Raw genomic sequence first — 20,002 nt, forward strand, 5'->3', positions numbered from 1 at the left:
CTGAAGATTTATTGGATAGAGTTGTAAACTTAAGTCCGATGGTGGTTTGATACTTTTGCTATGTTCCTTTGCATGCTATTTCCTCATGTATGATAATGCACACATGTTGTATTACATCGGCCACCATATTTCATCATGCATTTCAAATTCTTCATATCATATGTTAAATGCGTGTATGAATTACAAGATATAGGGGGAGATCTCCATGATTCGACTCTTCAAATGTGCACTGCTTCAAAAGAAAATTCCTCACTATGCACATCTTTAGGGGGAGTTCTTCTATATCTTGCAATCAAATTCCTCAATATCAGTATTTACACTTCATATGTTTATCCCTGTTGAAAACTTAACCTATATTGTCATAAATCACCAAAAAGGGGGAGATTGTAAGTGCATCTAGTGCCCCTTAGTGATTTTTGAATATTGGAGACTTATAGGTTAAGGGACTGATGCGTTTGTGAGTGTACACAGGTCATACGTCTATGAGGAGTTTGATACTTACAAATAAAGTCGACCCCTAAAAATGAATGTCTTCAACTGAAGACTTTGGATCTCTGAAGACGTTCTGAAGAATTTGGATGTGAAGAAATTGGTGTGACTGTGAAGACTTGATATTCATGCGAGGAACATGAAGCGTGAAGACTTTTGTTTTCATAGTTTCATTTTCTCTTTCTTGAGTCATAGGAAACATCGTACTGTTAAAGGGGTTGAGGTAAAACTAAGGAAAACTTTCCAAGTGATGCTCAACTAAAAAATCCTACACTTACCAATCCCTTCAAGTGATGCCATTGGGAATCTCATACAGTTCAGTCAATTTCTTCAGTGACAGAGACGAAGTTCTTCTAGTCTCTGAGGAATTTCTTCTGACTGAGGAATTAGGAATTTACCAGTCTGGATTGCCTACAAGTGAGGAACATGATAGCCCTGAGGAATTTGATACCTCAAATTTCTGACCGTTGTTGTGCTACGCGCCAGATGTCCCAAAATATCTACCCACCTAACAGTCATATCATTGAAGGGCATTTATGTCTTATCATGTCGGGATGCTCCCTAGGCTATAAATAGCCACCCCTACAACCACTAGCTGGTTGGCTGCTGCGCGAGAAACTGACACTTGTCATTTAGAGCATCCCATCCTCCGAGGACTTTGAGCGAAAATCATCAAGTGAGGAAAAACCCAAAACCCCAAACCAAACACCTACAAACCCAAAGTCATTGAGCATCACTGAAGAGATTTTTCCTATGTGGAACCGATGCTTGTTACCTTTGAGGACTGTGCATCCTCCAGACAGTTAGGCGTCATGGTCTAGAGCATCCAAGAGGAAATTGTGGATCACCGAGTAACCGAGTCTGTGAAGGTTTGGAAGTCACCTGAAGACTTACCACGAGTGATTGGACAAGGTCTGTGTGACCTTAGTTCAAGGAGAATACAGTGAGGACTGTGTGTCCGGGACAGTGTGTCCTCGAGTTTAAATACCTAGCCGCTCTAACCAGACATACAACTGTCACAGCAGTTGGAATTGGTCTACCAAATCATTGTCTTCACCGAGCTTACTGGTTCTATTTCCTCAACCCTTTCATTTCTTCATTACTGTGTTGTGTACCTATTCATATATGTTTGAAGACTTTGACTGAAGACATTATCAATTTGCTCAGTTCAAATTCTTCAGTTTGTTTGTCTTCATTCTGTTTTATCCCGTGCTTACGCTTTCTGTACTCTGTGTTTTGTTTCCAATTCATCATGATGTCCATACTTATGTTATATCATGCCTGCATCTGAGTACTTATTCCGCTGCAAGTAGTTCTTCTCTTAGGAATTTCCTCACCTTGAAATTCCTCAGTGAATAATTTATAAAAATCGCCTATTCACCCCCCCTCTAGTCGACTTAACGCACCTTCAAGCACACCACTAAAAATGTATTCATCTCTGTTTAAGTTCTGAGCTCTGGCACTGATGCAAATCTCTGCTTCCCTCTGCGAAGGACCCTTCTTGTTATTTTCTTTTATTGTTTAGTCATCACCTTCTCATTCAAGCACAAATATAAAGAGCGATATTGTCATTCTTAGTTTAACATGGATTAAGTCTAGTTAATGTTGGACATGAGCATGACTGGATCTCCTCTACCCTGAATCACAATGTTTAGCCACTGCTTGAACTTCAAAGGTGCTCTGCAATTATGCTTTGCGGTCTCGGAAAGGGCTAGCGAAGTACCAAGTGATATTTCTTGAGCTTGCGTTGGTTTTTCCCTTGAAGAGGCAAGGGTGATGCAACAAAGTAGAGATAAGTATTTCCCTCAGTTTGAGAACCAAGGTATCAATCCAGTAGGAGACAACACACAAGTCACCGAATACCTGCACAAACAAACAACAACTTGCACCCAATGTGATAAAGGGGTTATCAATCCCTTCACGGTTACTTGCAAAAGTGAGATCTAATAGAGATAGATAAACAGTAAAGTAAATATTTTTGGTATTTTTGGTTTATAGATCGTAAAGTAAAAGATTGCAAAATAGTAAATCAGAAACTAATATGATAGATCAGAAACTTATATTATGGAAAATAGAAACTTAGATGATGGAAAATAGACCATGGGCCATGGTTTTTACTAGAGGCTTTTATCATGATAGCAAATAATACGGTGGGTGAACAAATTACTGTCGAGGAATTGATAGAAAAGCGCAAAGTTATGAAGATATCGAAGGCAATGATCATGAATATAGGCATCACATCTGTGTCAAGTAGACCGAAACGATTTTGCATCTACTACTATTACTCCACACATTGACCTCTATCCAACATGCATCTAGAGTATTAAGTTCATAAAGAATGGAGTAATGCATTAAGTAAGATGAGATGATGTAGAGGAATTAACTCAAGAAATATGATGAAAACCCCATCTTTTTATCCTCGATGGCGACAATAAAATGCATGCCTTGCTGCCCCTACTGTCACTGGGAAATGACACCACAAGATTGAACCCAAAGCTAAGCACTTCTCCCATTGCAACAAAAACCAATCTAGTTGGCCAAACCAAACCGATAGTTCGAAGAGAATTACAAAGATATCAAATCATGCATAAAAGAATTCAGAGAAGATTCAAATAATATTCATAGATAAGTTGATCATAAATCCACAATTCATCCGATCTCGGCAAACACACCGCAAAAGAGTATTACATCGAATAGATCTCAAAGAACATCGAGGAGAACATGGTATTGAGAATCAAAGAGAGAGAATAAGCCATCTAGCTACTAGCTATGCACCCGTAGGTCTGAAAATAAACTACTCACGCTTCATCGGAAGGGCAATAGATTTGATGTAGAAGCTCTTCGTGATCGAATCCCCCTCCGACGGGATGCCGAAAAAGGCCCCTAGATGGGATCTCACGGGTACAGAAGGTTGCGTCGGTGGAAAAGTGATTCCGTGGCTTCCTCTATTGGTTTGGTGATATATGGGTATATATAGGTGAAAGAATTAGGTCAGGAGGTGCACGAGGGGCCCTCAAGGGTGGGGGCATGCCCTACCCACTTGGACATGCCCTCCGTCCTTGTGGCTGCCTCATGGCTCCTCCGACTTCATCTCTAAGTCTCCTGGTTGTCTTCTGGTCTAAGAAAAATCATCGCGAAGGTTTTATTCCATTTGGACTCCGTTTGGTATTCCTTTTCTGCGAAACTCAGAAGCAAGGAAAAAAACTGGAACTGGCACTGGGCTCTAGGTTAATAGGTTTGTCCCAAAAATAACATAAAATAGCATATAAATGCATATAAAACATCCAAAACAGATAATATAATAGCATGCAACAATCAAAAATTATAGATATGTTGGAGACGTATCAAGCATCCCCAAGCTTAATTCCTGCTCGTCCTTGAGTAGGTAAATGATAAAAACAGAATTTTTGATGTGGAATGCTACCTAACGTTTCTATCCATGTAATACTTCTTTATTGTGGCATGAATGTTCAGATCCATGAGATTCAAAACAAAAGTTTAATATTGACATAAAACAATAATACTTCAAGCATACTAACAAGGAAATTATGTCTTCTCAAAATAACATGGCCAAGAAATCTTATCCCTACAAAATCAGATAGTCTGGCTATGCTACATCTTCGTCACACAAAATATTCAAATCATGCACTACCCCGATGACAAGCCAAGAAATTGTTTCATACTTTTGATGTTCTCAAACTTTTTCAAGTTTCACGCAATACATGAGCGTGAGCCATGGACATAGGACTATAGGTAGAATAGAAGGTGGTTGTGGAGAAGACAAAAAGGGGAGATAGTCTCACATCAACTAGGCGTATCAATGGGCTATGGATATGCCCATCAATAGATATCAATGTGAGTGAGTAAGGATTGTCATGCAACAGATGCACTAGAGCTATAAGTTTATGAAAGCTCAAAAGGAAAACTAAGTGGGTGTGCATCCAACTAGCTTGCTCATGAAGACCTGGGGCAATTTGAGGAAGCCCATCGTTGGAAAATACAAGCCAAGTTCTATAATGAAAAATTCCCACTAGTATATGAAAGTGACAGCATAGGAGACTCTCTATCATGAAGATCATGGTGCTACTTTGAAGCACAAGTGTGGAAAAAGGATAGTAAAATTGCCCCTTCTCTCTTTTTCTTTCATATTTTTGGGCCTTCTTTTTTTATTCGGCCTTCCTCTCCTTTTTTTATTTCCTCACATGGGACAATGCTCTAATAATGAAGATCATCACACTTTTATTTACTTACAACTCAAGAATTACAACTCGATACAAAAATAAAATATGACTGTATATGAATGCCTCCGGGGTGTACCGTGATGTGCAATGAATCAAGAGCGACATGTATAAAAAGATGAAAGGTGGCTTTGCCACAAATACGATGTCAACTACATGATCATGCAAACCAATATGGCAATGATGAAGCGTGTCATAATAAATGGAACGGTGGAAAGTTGCATGGCAATATATCTCGGAATGGCTATGGAAATGCCATAATAGGTAGGTATGGTGGCTGTTTTGAGGAAGGTATATGGTGGGTTTATGGTACCAACGAAAGTTGCACGGGAGTGGAGAGGCTAGCAATGGTGGAAGGGTGAGAGTGCGTATAATCCATGGACTCAACATTAGTCATAAAGAACTCACATACTTATTGCAAAAATCTATTAGTCATCGACACAAAGTACTATGCACATGCTCCTAGGGGGATAGATCAGTAGGAAAAGACTATCGCTTGTCCCCAACCACCACTCATAAGGAAGACAATCAAAAAATATCTCATGCTCCAACTTTGTTACATAATGGTTTACCATACGTGCATGCTATGGGACTCATAAACCTTAACACAAGTATTTCTCAAATTCACATCTACTCACTAGCATGACTCTAATATCACCATAATTATATCTCAAAACAATCATAAGGAATCAAACTTCTCATAGTATTCAATGCACTTTATATGAAAGTTTTTATCATATCCCTCTTGGATGCCTATCATATTAGGACTAAATTTATAACCAATTCAAATTACCATGCTGTTTAAAGACTCTCAAAATAATATAAGTGAAGCATGAGAGTTCATAAATTTCTATAAAATAAAACCACCGTCGTGCTCGAAAACATATAAGTGAAGCACAAGAGCAAAATTTCCTAGCTCAAAAGATATAAGTGAAGCACATAGAGCATTTGAATAAATCACGAATCATGCATGTCCCTCTCAAAATGTGTGTAAAGTAAGGATGATTGTGTCAAACTAAAAAGCAAAGACTCAAGTCGTACAAGACGCTCCAAGCAAAACACATATCATGTGGTGAATAAAAATATAGCCTCAAGTAAAGTTACCATTAGACGAAGACGAAAGAGGGGATGCCTTCCGGGGCATCCCCAAGATTAGGATCTTGGTTGTCCTTGAATATTACCTTGGGGTGCCTTGGGCATCCCCAAGCTTAGGCTCTTGGCACTCCTTATTCCATAGTCCATCAAATCCTTACCCAAAACTTGAAAACTTCACAACACAAAACTCAACAGAAAATCTCATAAGCTCCATTAGTATAAGAAAATAAATCACCACTTTGGTACTATTGTGAACTCATTCTTTATTTTATTGGTGTAATATCTACTGTATTCCAACTTTTCCATGGTTCATACCCCCCGATACTACCCATAGATTCATCAAAATAAGCAAACAACACATAGAAAACAGAATCTGTCAAAAACAGAAGAGTCTGTAGCAATCTGTAACTCTCGAATACTTGTGTAACTCCAAACATTCTGAAAAATTAGTAAAACCTAAGAAATTTTTTTATAAATCCTATGAAAAAAGAATTAGTACTTTATCACACTTCTGTTAAAAATGAGAATTGTTTTCCTGAGTGCAAAAGTTTCTGTTTTTCAGCAAGATCAAATCAACTATTTCTGTAAGCTATTCCAAAGGTCTTAGTTAGCACAAACACTAAATTAAAATCAAAAAACCACAGCTAACCAGAGGCTAGATGAATCATTTATTGCAAAATAGAAAGGAAATATATTGGGTTGTCTCCCAACAAGTGCTTTTCTTTAAAGCCTTTTAGCTAGGCATTGATAATTTTAATGATGCTCACATGAAAGATAGCAATTCAAACACAAAGAGAGCATCATAAAACATGTGACAAACAAGTCTAAGTCTAACATGCTTCCTATGAATACGGATTTTATGAGAAAATTATCAAGATAAGCAAAAACTACCATATGCAAGGAAGAAGAAAGAAACAATAGCAATCTCAACATAATGAGAGGTAATTTTGTAATATGAAAATTTCTACAACCATATTTTTCTCTCTCATAATAATTACAAGTGGGATCATAATCAAATTCAACAATATAACTATCACATAAAATATTCTCAACATGATCCACATGCATCCAAAGTTGACACTTTTCTTAAATAGTGGGATTATCATAAAATAAAGTCAGAGACCTCTCCGAACCCACTTTTATCAAAACCTTCATAAGATTGAACATTATCCAAATATGTGGGATCTAAAGTTGACACTCTTCCAAACCCACTTTCAATATTATTGCAAACAATATTATCAGTCCCATCTTCATCATGGGGCTTAAATAAATTTTCAAGATTGTAAGAAGAATCACCCCAATCATGATCATTGCAACAAGTAGTGGACATAGCAAAACTAGCATCCCCAATCATGATCATGATTAGGGTTTTGCATATCATTAACATAATTGTCATCAATAGAATCAATCATGCTTTTCATTCAAGGACGTACCTTGAATCACTTCATAAATTTCATATTTCAACACTTCATCCCAATTTCCAGATTCACAAATTTCAAGCAAAACCTCATAAAGATAATCAAATGCACTCAACTCACTAGCAATTGGTTCATCAAAATTGGATCTCTTAAAAAGATTAGCAAGTGGATGAGGATCCTTAAGATTTTTGTTCTTGCTTTCCAATAAATACACAATTATGCCCAGTGACCAAGCAAAAACCAAGTAAGACATAAGGGCAAATGAAAAGACGAATGTGAGAAGGGCGAAGAAAAGGGCAACTCTTTTCGAAAATCATTTTAGAAGTGGGGGAGAGGAAAATGAGAGGCGAATGGAGAATAATGTAATACAAGAGATGAGAGTTTATGATGGGTACTTGCTATGTCTTGATTTGGTGTAGATCTCCCCAGCAACGGCGCCAGAAATTCTTCCTGCTACTTCTTGAACTTGCGTTGGTTTTTCCCTTGAAGATGAAAGGATGATGCACCAAAGTAGAGATAAGTATTCCCTTAGTTTGAGAACCAAGGTATCAATCCAGTAGGAGACAACACACAAATCACGAAATACTAGCACAAACAAACAACAACTTCCACCCAACGTGATAAAGGGGTTGTCAATCCCTTCACGGTTACTTTCATACGTGAGATCTGATAGAGATAGATAAACGGTAAAGTAAATATTTTTGGTATTTTTGGTTTATAAATCGGAAAGTAAAAGATTGCAAAATAGTAAATCAAAAACTAATATGATAGATCGGAAACTTATATTATGGAAAATAGGAACTTATATGATGGAAAATAGACCCGGGGGCCATAGGTTTCACTAGAGGCTTCTCTCATGATGGCAAATAATACGGTGGGTGAACAAATTACTTCCGAGCAATTGATAGAAAAGCGCAAAGTTATGACGATATCAAAGGGAATGATCATGAATATAGGAATCACGTCTGTGTCAAGTAGACCGAGACGATTCTGCATCTACTACTATTACTCCACACATCTACCGCTATCCAGCATGCATCTAGAGTATTCAGTTCATAAAGAGCGGAGTAATGCATTAAGTAAGATGACATGATGTAGAGGAATTAACTCAAGCAATATGATGAAAACCCCATCTTTTTATCCTCGATGGCAATAATACAATACGTGCCTTGCTGCCCCTACTGTCACTGGGAAAGGACACCACAAGATTGAACCCAAAGCTAAGCACTTCTCCCATTGTAAGGAAAACCAATCTAGTTGGCCAAACCAAACCAATAGTTCGAAGAGAATTACAAAGATATCAAATCATGCAAATAATATTCATAGATAAGGTGATCATAAATCCACAATTCATCGGCTCGGCAAACACACCGCAAAAAAGTATTACATCGAATAGATCTCCAAGAACATCGAGGAGAACATGGTATTGAGAATCAAAGAGAGAGAAGAAGCCATCTAGCTACTAGCTATGGACCCGTAGGTTTGTGCTAAACAACTCACGCTTCATCGGAAGGGCAATGGAGTTGATGTAGAAGCCCTCCGGCAGGGTGCCGGAAAAGGTCCCTAGATGGGATCTCACGGGTACAGAAGGTTGCGGCGGTGGATAAGTGTTTTCGTGGATGCCCCTACTAGTTTGGAGATATTTGGGAATACATAGGTGAAAGAATTAGGCCAGGAGGGTCATGGGGGGCCCACAAGGGTGGGGGGCGCGCCCTACCCCCTGGGCACGCCCTCCATCCTTGTGGCCGCCTGGTGGCTTCTTCGATTTCATCTCTAAGTCTCTTGGTTGTCTTCTGATCCAAGAAAAATCATTGCAAATGTTTCATTCCATTTGGGCTCCGTTTGGTATTATTTTTGTGCGAAACTCGAAAACAAGGAAATAAACAGGAACTGGCACTGGGCTCTAGGTTAATTGGTTAGTCCCAAAAATAATATAAAATAGCATATTAATACCTATAAAACATCCAAAAAAGATAATACAATAGCATGGAACAATCAAAAATTATAGATACATTGGAAATGTATCAAGCATCCAAAAGCTTAATTCATGCTCGTTCTCGAGTAGGTAAATGATAAAAACATAAGTTTTAATGTGGAATGCTACCTAACATATTATTCATGTAACTTATTTTATTGTGGCATGAATGTTAAGATCCATAAGATTCAAAACAAAAGTTTAATATTGACATAAAAACATTAATACTTCAAGCATACTAACAAGGCAATTATGTCTTCTCAGAATAACATGGCCAAAGAAAGATTGTCCCTACAAAATCATATAGTGTGGCTATACTCCATCTTCATCACACAAAATATTCAAATCATGCACAACCCTGATGAAAAGCCAAGCAATTGTTTCATACTTTTGACATTCTCAAACCTTTTCAACTTTCACGCAATACATGAGTGTGAGCCATGGACATAGCACTATAGGTGGAATACAATATGGTGGTTGTGGAGAAGACAAAAAGAAGGAGATAGTCTCACATCAACTAGGCGTATCAACGAGCTATGGAGATGCCCATCAATAGATATCAATGTGAGTGAGTAGGGATTGCCATGCAATGGATGTAATAGAGCTATAAGTTTATGAAAGCTCAAAAAGAAAACTAAGTGGGTGTGTATCCAACTTGCTTGCTCATGAAGACCTAGGGCAATTTGAGGAAGCCCATCGTTGGAAAATACAAGCCAAGTTCTATAATGAAAAATTCCCACTAGTATATGAAAGTGACAGCATAGGAGACTCTCTATCATGAAGATCATGGTTCTACATTGAAGCACAAGTGTGGTAAAAGGATAGTAACATTGTCCCTTCTCTCTTTTGTCTCATTTTTTTATTTGGGCCGTCTCTCATTTTTTGGCCTCTATTTTTTGTCGGAGTCTCATCGTGACTTATGGGGAACCATAGTCTCCATCATCCTTTTCCTCACATGGGACAATGCTCTCATAATGAAGGCCATCACACTTTTATTTACTTAAAACTCAAGAATTACAACTAGATACTTAGAACAAAATATGACTCTATATGAATGCCTCCGTCAGTGTGCCGAGATGTGCAATGAATCAAGAGTGACATGTATAAAAAATGATGAAAGGTGGCTTTGCCACAAATACGATGTCAACTACATGATCATGCAAAGCAATATGACAATGATGTAGTGTGTCATAATAAATGGAACGGTGGAAAGTTGCATGGCCATATATTTCGGAATGGCTATGGAAATGTCAGGACCCCGATCCTAAGTCACACAGATCTAGCATGTAACATATCATATCACTTTGCGGCCTCACACACGGTATTCCCACGGGTGCCACCTTACCTGGCCCGGGACCGTTTGCGCCTTTTGGATCACGTATATGATAGTGCCGCTAGCATCCATATGACAAAGAACCCATGCCGACATGACTATTTGTAAACCCAAAGTGGCACTAACTTACAGGGACAGACATACATGACCCAGCAACGAACGTGTCGGTCATCAGCGAGTGAATCCGGGCTGTAGCAGCTGGGGTAACAGGACTCCAGAGAATCCGGGCTGTAGCAAGCTAACAGGACTCCGGTAGACACCGCGTGACATTTCCCCGAAGGGACAGACACAGGAACGAAGAAGGACACATGTCGGCCAGCCGAAGTGTTCCAGAGCAGTAGCAAGCTACCATGGCTCAGTGGAAGCACTAGGAGAGATTTCCCCATAAGAGAGGCTACCAAGAATAAACAACTAGGTTTTCGGATCCCACACATACCAAGCATTTCAATAACATACACACAATATGCTCGATATGTGCAAATACAACATGGCATCACAACATAACTCTATGACTCAAGTATTTATTCATTAGGCTCCGAGTAGCCAAGTATTACAAACATGGGTCTCATGACCCAACATACAACGCATACAAGCAACAAGCGTAAGCATAACATGTCTGAGTATAGACAACAATAACTGAAAAGGGTCGAGAAGCCTGACTATCTACAAGACCCTGCCGAGGGCACAAGATCGTAGCTGAGGTAACAAGCTAAACGTCGGAGTCCACGTGGAACTACCAGTGAGACTGAAGTCTGTCTACAAAACATAAATTAAGCAAACGTGAGTACAAATGTACCCAGCAAGACTTACATCAGAACTAGCTACATATGCATCAGTATCAACAAAGGGGGTGGTGGAGTTTAACTGTAGCAAGCCAGCTTTGACTCAGTGCCTATCCTGAACTACGTATGCAAGTAACTCTTTTGGGGTGGCGCACACGATTCCACATATTCACCAATCAATACACCACTATGGATCCGCTCCCGTCTCGCTACGAGAACACCATCCATAGCACTCATGCTTATCTTGCGCATTTTAGAGTATCCACTTTCACTTGTCTATGAACTGTACAGGCAACCCAGAAGTCCGGCTATTCGAATATACGATGTTAACCCTACAGGGGTGTACTTCTTCACACACTCTCTCGCCACTTACCGCCATGTACACGTCATGTATCTCGGCAACCTTCAAGTGGAAGCCTGGCGAGGGTGTCAGCCATGACCTGACTAACCACACAAGTCCCTAGTCCAGGTTTATCACCTATTCAGGTTCCATCCGCAGGGAGTCCGGCCGAGGTTTCCACATACGGCCCCGAACGATGTGTACAGGGTTCCGCGACACCAAACGGGCACCTGGCATACCCGGCCACGTACCTACCACATCACAGCCCACCCCTCGGGTCAGCACTGCCCACGGCCTCCGACAACTACAAACACCAGAAACTACTTGCAACTCCTGGACAGAGGACAAGAGCGGCTAATAAGTCGAGAGGGTCAATTAAGGATCCCAATGAGAGGTAGTAGCTGTTCATGGATCACAAACACAGAACTTAGTTCCTGAGGACGGCTTCAATGAGACAACCCACCATGTACTCCTACATGGCCTCTCACCGCTACCTTTACCAAATCGTATTCACACCCTTAGCTCACACACAGTAGGACATGTTCAACACCATTCCAATTCATCCCTGGTGAATCAGACCTGAATCAACTATAAGCAGTAGCAGGCATGACAAACAAACATGACCAAAGATTGGAGGAGCTCACGGCGAATGCAGTGAAGCAGGCGGCGGCTTGGAGGAGGTCGCAGCTGAGCGAGGCAGCGAGGGGATCTGCGGCGATGGCAGTCGGGGACGAGCTCGGTGAGGCCAGAGGAGCACGCCCGGCGATGAGTGGTGAAGAGAGGGGGTCGAGGAGGTCGAGGAGGAGCTCAGGGGCACGTTAGCGAGGCGAGGCAGTGGCAGTGATCATGGCAACAGCGGGCGGCGGCGACGGCAACGCTCGGGTGCGGCGCGGGAACGAGCAGAGGAGGGGGAGGAGCACGAGAGAGAGGTCGAGGTGTAGGATCGAAAGTATGTCTAGAGGGGGGGGGGTGATTAGACTACTTGACCAAATAAAAACTTAACCTTTTCCCAATTTTAGTTCTTGGCAGACTTTAGCAACTTTGGACAAGTCAAGCAATCTTAACACAATTCAAGAAAGCATGCAAAGAGTATACGAGAAGCGGAAAGTAAAGCATGCAACTTGCAAGAATGTAAAGGGAAGGGTTTGGAGGATTCAAACGCAATAGGAGACATGGATGTTTTGTCGTGGTTTCGATAGGTGGTGCTATCGTACATCCCAGTTGATGGAGACTTCAACCCACGAAGGGTAACGGCTGCACGAGTCCATGGAGGGCTCCACCCACGAAGGGTCCACGAAGAAGCAACCTTGTCTATCCCACCATGGCCATCGCCCACGAAGGACTTGCCTCACTAGCGGTAGATCTTCATGAATTAGGCGATCTCCTTGCCCTTACAAACTCCTTGGTTCAACTCCACAATCTTGTCGGAGGCTCCCAAGTGACACCTAGCCAATCTAGGAGACACCACTCTCCAAGAAGTAACAAATGGTGTGTTGATGATGAACTCCTTGTTCTTGTCCTTCAAATGATAGTCTCCCCAACACTCAACTCTCTCTCATAGGATATGGATTTGGTGCAAAGAAGATTTGAGTGGAAAGCAACTTGGGGAAGGCTAGAGATCATGATTCATATGGTAAGAATGGAATATCTTGGCCTCAACACAAGTGTAGGTGGTTCTTTCTCAGTAAAAGTAAGTTGGAAGTGTAGGTTTGTTCTGATGGCTCTCTCCACCAATGAAGAGGTGGTGGAGGGGTATATATAGCCTCCACACAAAATCTAACCGTTACACACAACTGGCCAATCTCGGTGGGACCGAATTGATAAACTCGGTCGGACCGATTCAGCAAAGCTAGTGACTGTTAGGAGTTTCGGTGGGACCGGCATGCAACTCGGTAGGACCGATATGGTTAGGGTTAGGGCATAACATAATCTCGGTGAGACCGATTACACAAACTCGGTGAGACAGATTTTGGTAATAAGCTAATCAGAGAGTTGGTCAAGTAAACTCGGTGGGACCGATTCGCTCATTTCGGTGAGACCGAAATGTTACGAAAGAGAAATAGAGAGTTTATATTGCAATCTCGGTGGGACCGATCGCTCATCTCGGTGGGACCGAAATGTTACAAAGGGAAACAGAGAGATTACAATCCCATCTTGGTGAGACCGATTTGCCTAGGATTTGTGGTAGTGGCTATGACATCTGAACTCAGTGGCGCCGGATAGAAAGAATCGGTGGGGCCGAGTTTGACTTTTGATTTAGGTCATATGTGGATGTGAGAAAGTAGTTGAGGGTTTTGGATCATATCACTAAGCATTTTGAGCAAGAGCCTCATTAAGCAACACATCATCCCTCCTTGATATTATTGCTTTTCCTATAGACTCAATGTGATCTTGGATCACTAAAATAGAAAATGTAGAGTCTTGAGCTTTGAGCTTGAGCCAATCCTTTTGTCCTTAGCATTTTGAGGGGTCCACTTTTGTCATCCATGCCATGCCAATCATTGAGCTTTCCTGAGATATTAATCTTGAAATAGCATTAGCTCAATGAGCTATATGTTGTTAGGAATTACCAAAACCACCTAGGGATAGTTGCACTTTCAATCTCCCCCTTTTTGGTAATTGATGACAACATATAGATCAAAGCTTCGACAAATGATAATAAGAATGAAAAACATTGTCACTTTGAGAAGTATGTGAAAAGCAAGAGCTCCCCCTAAATTTGTGCATAGTTTAAGACTTGCTTTGGACTGCAAATGCACAATGAGTTAGGATCATGGGTTACTCTTCCATGTCACATACATCTTGGTGGAGCGCTCAAAATGATAATAATAAAATACATGCACTCATCACCAAGCAAAGTGAATGATCATATGTGGGTGTCGGGTGGTTGGTGCGACATATGCCAAAGGATGGCTTATCATTGTGGGAGCCAATAAAATATCGCCGGTGCCTGGAAACGGGATAAGGCGAAGACATGCACGCCGGCGAATCTTACCCAGCTTCAGGGCTCTCCGTGAAGATAACACCCCTAATGCTGCTCTGCAGGGTCTCCGCATGATCACTAGCTCGATGGGTAGCTACAGAATGCTCCTTGAGCTGTTTGGTGAAAGGATGAAGGAGAGCCAGGCCAGCCCGCTCCTCTTCTCCTTGTGGTGTCTAAAAACTATCCAAAGAGCGATCCCCCCTGCATGGGAATCCTGGGGGGTTTATATAGGCCTAACCCCCAGGGGTACAATGGTAATCCGGCTGGGCACGGGCCCTGGCCGTCTGTGTCTATGCCCGACGGCTTCTCCGCCGACTGGTGGGCCCACCGGCTGCCGACCCTTTGGTCGACAGGACGGCCCCACCACTTGGGGGTCCTGTCGGGGGCTGGTTACTATTACCTTGCCCCTGGTGACGATGGCTTTGTCGTGGTAAGCATGGCTAGAGTGCCACCGCGAGGCGGCTCATCACTGTAGCCTTACCTTCTCTTGTCTCCTTAATGAAGCACCTCCTTGGAGGGAGAGAGCTGGCCGGCTATTGGAAGCCGGCCATACCCTTGGCCGCCTTTGGGATCCCCCTGACCGAGGGGGCCCGCCACCCACGGGTCATACTGACCGCTAGCCGTGGGTGACGTCACAATCATCGTGGCAACAGTGCCATGCCGGACGGGTGATGGCCGCCCCGTACGGTGCACTGTGGCCATGCGTGCGCCGGGATTCGGGGGTGGCAGACTTTATTGTAACCACGCCCCGTCTTGTCGCCGTTATGTTGGTGCAGACTCTGAGGGCAAGATCTTAGCCGCCTGCTGAGGGGCCAGCTCCTGGGAGTCGGTGTCGGATTTCGGGTTCCGGCAGACCCTTGAGGTTCGAACACTGGGGTGCGCACGGAGATTTCGCCTTCTACCTACCTGCACCCCTCCGCCTCGCTAAGTTCTAAGCTATGGAAAAAACAGCACAAGAGACACAGGGTTTATACTGGTTCGGGCCACCGTTGTGGTGTAATACCCTACTCCAGTGTGTGGTGTGGTGGATTGCCTCTTGGGTTGATGATGATGAGCAATACAAGGAAGAACAGCCTCGCGAGGGTCTGTTCTTGGCTGAGGCGACGAACTGCTAGGAGGAATTCAGTCACCCTTCTCTCTCTCTCTCTCTCCCTTCTCGATTGCGATCCGATCCCGATCCCAGCTTGTTTTTGGATTGGCCGATCCTCTATCCCCCTACCCTGGGGGTGGCTAGTCCTATTTATAGGCAAAGTCCCTGGGCCTCTTCCCAAATATTGAGTGGGAAGGGCACCAACAATTGGCCATTTTGAAGGGGAACATCTGGTACACTGATCCTGACTAAAGTTGGTCCTCGCCTGCCAAAGACTCTGGTGGTGACGCTGGCTTGGGCTCCACAATGACTTCCTCCCTGCCGTTGGACTGGTCTTGGTCTCGTTGCACCGAAACGGGTGCCTTTGCTTGATGCTCTCGCCTGCGCTTGCTCCCTTTGCACCAAAGAGGAAAGGAGGACACTGCGCGGCTGGCGCCCGCCTGGTGCCTTTGGTCGTCATGGCTTGCGTCACGGGCACCTCGTGAGGTACCCCGCCTTGATCTCTCCGCCTCCTCGCGAGCTAGCCTGATGAGGCCGTGCCTGAGGAAGCTCCGTGTCGTCTGCCCCGCGAGGCTTGGCCCCTCGCGAGGGTCATGGGCCTGTGTTGATGAAGACGGGCCATGCTGGGCCCCCCTTTGAGCCACGCCGCAGGCCGCAGGCAGGAAAGTCTGGGGACCCCCGTTCCCAGAACGCCGACAGTAGCCCCCGGGCCCAAGGCGCGCCCGGACTTGGCCGTGCAGGGAGGCGAAAGGGCAAGAGCGAAGCGCCGCGGGCCCTAACAGCCTGCGGCCTTGGGTGCCGCGTGGCGGTTGATTGGACGTGGGCGTCTCCACTTCCCCACGGCGCCTCGGCAACTGCACAGATTGGACAAGTCCCTGCATGCAAAGCGGATCATGATTACCTGCGATCGTGGAGGTCAGCGGTTGGCCTTCGCCGGCCATAAGTACGGAACGGCGCGCGCCCTTCCAGTCCATCCCTTCTTGATTCTCCTTCTTCCCGGTCCTTGCTCCGTCTTGCTGCGATGGCTCCGATCCACCGGTTCTCGACGGCAGAGAAGGGAAAGGCTCCCCGAGAGGAACCAGACCCGCTCCCGCCGAAGAAACGGCTCGTCCTCCGCGACCGGGATGAGGGGGCCCATCAGGTGGTGTCGAGGCCCTAGTGCGAGGGGCCACCGCCGGGGTTCCCGCTTCCCTTGTACGCCCACATCGAGGGCTCTGAAGGAGTCGATGCCGATCGCCATGGGCGGCGCCGCCATCGGTACCGACGGGTCACGAAGGTGTGGGTCGTCCCCCCTAGGGTCCACACCGAGGGCTCCTCCCAAGAGTTCGTGCTCCACGCCACCATGCCTCCTCAGTCTTGGATTCTCCTTCCTCCCTTCTTCGCCTCCATCATCCCGCAGCGAGAACTCCTAGAGCTTTGGCTGCAGCACACCGGCTACAGCACCCTCGCGACCGAGGCAGAGGTCGCGGTCGTTGCCCCAGGCGAGGTCTTCATGACTCGAGGCTGGAGCGAAATTGCCCGGGTCTGCAGGACAAGAGGCGCCTTCGCGATCCACTTGGAGTACGACGGTGCTTCGGTGATGTTATTCAATGCCTTCGATGCGAACGGGGGCCGGCTAGAGTGCTGCCTCGGGAGAGGTGGTCGGGACCCTGCTACGGCGAGGACTGGGCCCGCCGACCGCTCCTTTGGCGGCTCCTCAGGCAGCGGAGGCGTCGGAGGTTCCAGCGACTCCGGCGAGCTCTTCGCGACTCCGGAGACGAGCGACGACAGCTACGAGCCCCCGAGCCGGCGCCGCTCCTGGAGCGGGGCGGGCTCGTCAGGCCGTCGCCGACTCTGATCTGGATGGGTTGGCACCAGTGCTCGACAGCCCACTATTGATGATGGCGTCTTTTGCAGGGGCACGTGTAGTTAGCGTCCTTTTAGGATCTGTTCCCTGCGAGGAATCAAAGACGCGTCCCGTGGGGGCTTGTAAGGTGCCTGCGATCCTGTTTTGTTAATATAACCCTTGTCGTATAATTGTGCGAGTTGCTCATTCCGTCTTAGCTCAGTTCTCCCTTTCGAACCTCACGAGGGCTTGGTGCTCTGCGCCGACAGGTCCCAGTCCCAAGGCGGCTTCAGCCATCGCTGGTATGCCAGGTCGCGATGCCGTGGTCAAGGCCAGGAGGTGAGCGACCCGGGGTCCGGTAAGAGCCCCTGAGTCGCGATGCTCAGGAGGTCCCCTTTGGCACTCAAGCAGCCGTCGTTCGGTGAGAAAGGAGAGCGGTGTCGCTAACACGGGATTGCATTAGGTGCGGGGATGGTGCCACGGTAGCTGGTGCTTCCGGGTGGTGACTTATCTTGAGAATCAGGGGCCGCTCTCTGGTGTGTCGCCGGGTCCATGCATCGTTAGGCGTGAGGTTGCTCGGCGAGGTCCTCGTGTGTCCCTCCCCTCTCGCCTTTGCTCCCCTTTCTGCTCTACGTCCTCGGGTCCTGGCCCTCGAGCGAGTCTCAGCCGTCGCTGGTATGCCAGGTCGCGATGTCGTGGACAAGGCCAGAGGGTGAGAGCTGGAGAGCCAGTAGGAGCCCTGAGTCGCGATGCTCAGGCACCCCCCCTTTAACGTGCAAGCGGTTCGCGCGGATGAGAGTGAAGGAGACACCGCAAGGGCCTCGCCTGACGCAGCTCCTTTAGGAGATCCTGTAGACCCATCATAGAAAGAACGAGGGGTTGCCATGACAATAGACAGTCAGCCGTTGGTTGCTTCCGAGGGGCGATGAGGCACTGAAGGCTTGACGAGGTGGCGCCATGCGGGGCTGCCACGGCCAGAGCTCAGCCATTCAGGTTTGTCGGCGTTGCAGGGACGGACCCATGCGCAAGCGTCGTGCCATTTGGGAGCAGCTCCGTCAGTTTGCGTCAGTTGAGCGGGCAACTAGGTCAAACACATTAGCCGCGAAGGAGTGGATTCATTCAAATAGATGCTGGGAAGGCGGACATCACTGGGTCAGGCCCGAGCGACTTGGGGATGATGCAGCCCGTGGGGCGCCCCCAACAAAGTAAGCTAACAACATGAAATAAAAGGGATACATGCCACAGGGACGGACCCACGCGGCCTGGGAATAATGCAGCCCTGGGGGCGCTCCCAGCTGGAAATGAGACTTGAAAGGTCACCTGATGATGTTGAGGACGAAGGAGTGTTGGTGTAGCAGACTCGGTGGGCTGCGGAAGCCGATCCTCACGAGCCCCCAGGCCTAGGGGCCTCAGGAGGCTCCGGAGGCGCTGGTGGCTCCTCACGGACCATCTCCATCTCCGCCAGGGCTACAGAACGCCTGGCCTCTTGAGCCTCCATGATGCCCCTCATGAGGCACTAGTACGCGGCAGCCGCGTTCGGCAAGCCGTAAGGCATGCTAACGTAGCTGTGGGGTGGACCTTCGCAGCGCCCCACTCACGAGCGCCAGAGGCGCTCCAGAGAGGTGACTGGATTGAGCCCTGGTATGTCGATGCAGACGCGCAGCCACCATCCTCGCTTGGATGGGGGGCCACAGCTGGTAGGCGGCGGCCGCCTTTCATGACTATTGACTCCTGTAGCTCCTGAATGGCCTTGCTGACGAACTCCTGAGGGTCTGGCTCTCCTTGCCTTACTCCTTCTTGAGGAAACGTGCTTCAAAACATGCCTCCATGTGGTGCCCAAGCGCCTCCCTCGTGACCTTAGCCAGGTCGGTGGCCCTCCAGGGGAGAGCCCCCGAGCCCTGCCTGAGGAGGGCGCCGGGCGCGCTTTCCTATGCGATGGAAGGAGGCTCCCCCTGGGTAGGCGCGGGCCCTGAGGGGCCTGCCTCCTGAGCGGCCGGGCCGGACGATGTCTTCTTCTTCTTGGGGGTGGTCTCGGGAAGCCTCCTGCTTCCGCGATCCGGGTCTTCTAGTGATGCGGCCTGAAAGGCTCGTTCCAGGGAACACACCGCGTCCTTCTCTTCACAGGGCACCGTGATGACTCCGCCACTCCCTGGCATCTTGAGGACGTTGTAGCCGTAGTGAGTTACGTCCATGAACTTGGCAAGCGCTGGGTACCCAAGGATGGCGTTGTACGGCAGGCGAATGTGGGCGACGTCGAAGTCGATGAGCTCGGTGCGGTAGTTGTCGCGTGCCCCGAAGGTGACAGGGAGGCGGACCTGCCCAATCGGGACCGTGGAGCCGTCGGTGACTTGGGAGAAAGGCTTGGTCGGCTGGAGCTGGTTGTAGGGCACTTGGAGATTGTTGAATGTTTCCACAGACAGGACGTTGAGCCCTG

Source organism: Triticum urartu, chromosome 7A (genome assembly GCF_056163025.1).
Source record: "Triticum urartu cultivar PI428250 chromosome 7A, HENAU_Tu73, whole genome shotgun sequence".
Lineage (NCBI taxonomy): Eukaryota > Viridiplantae > Streptophyta > Magnoliopsida > Poales > Poaceae > Triticum > Triticum urartu.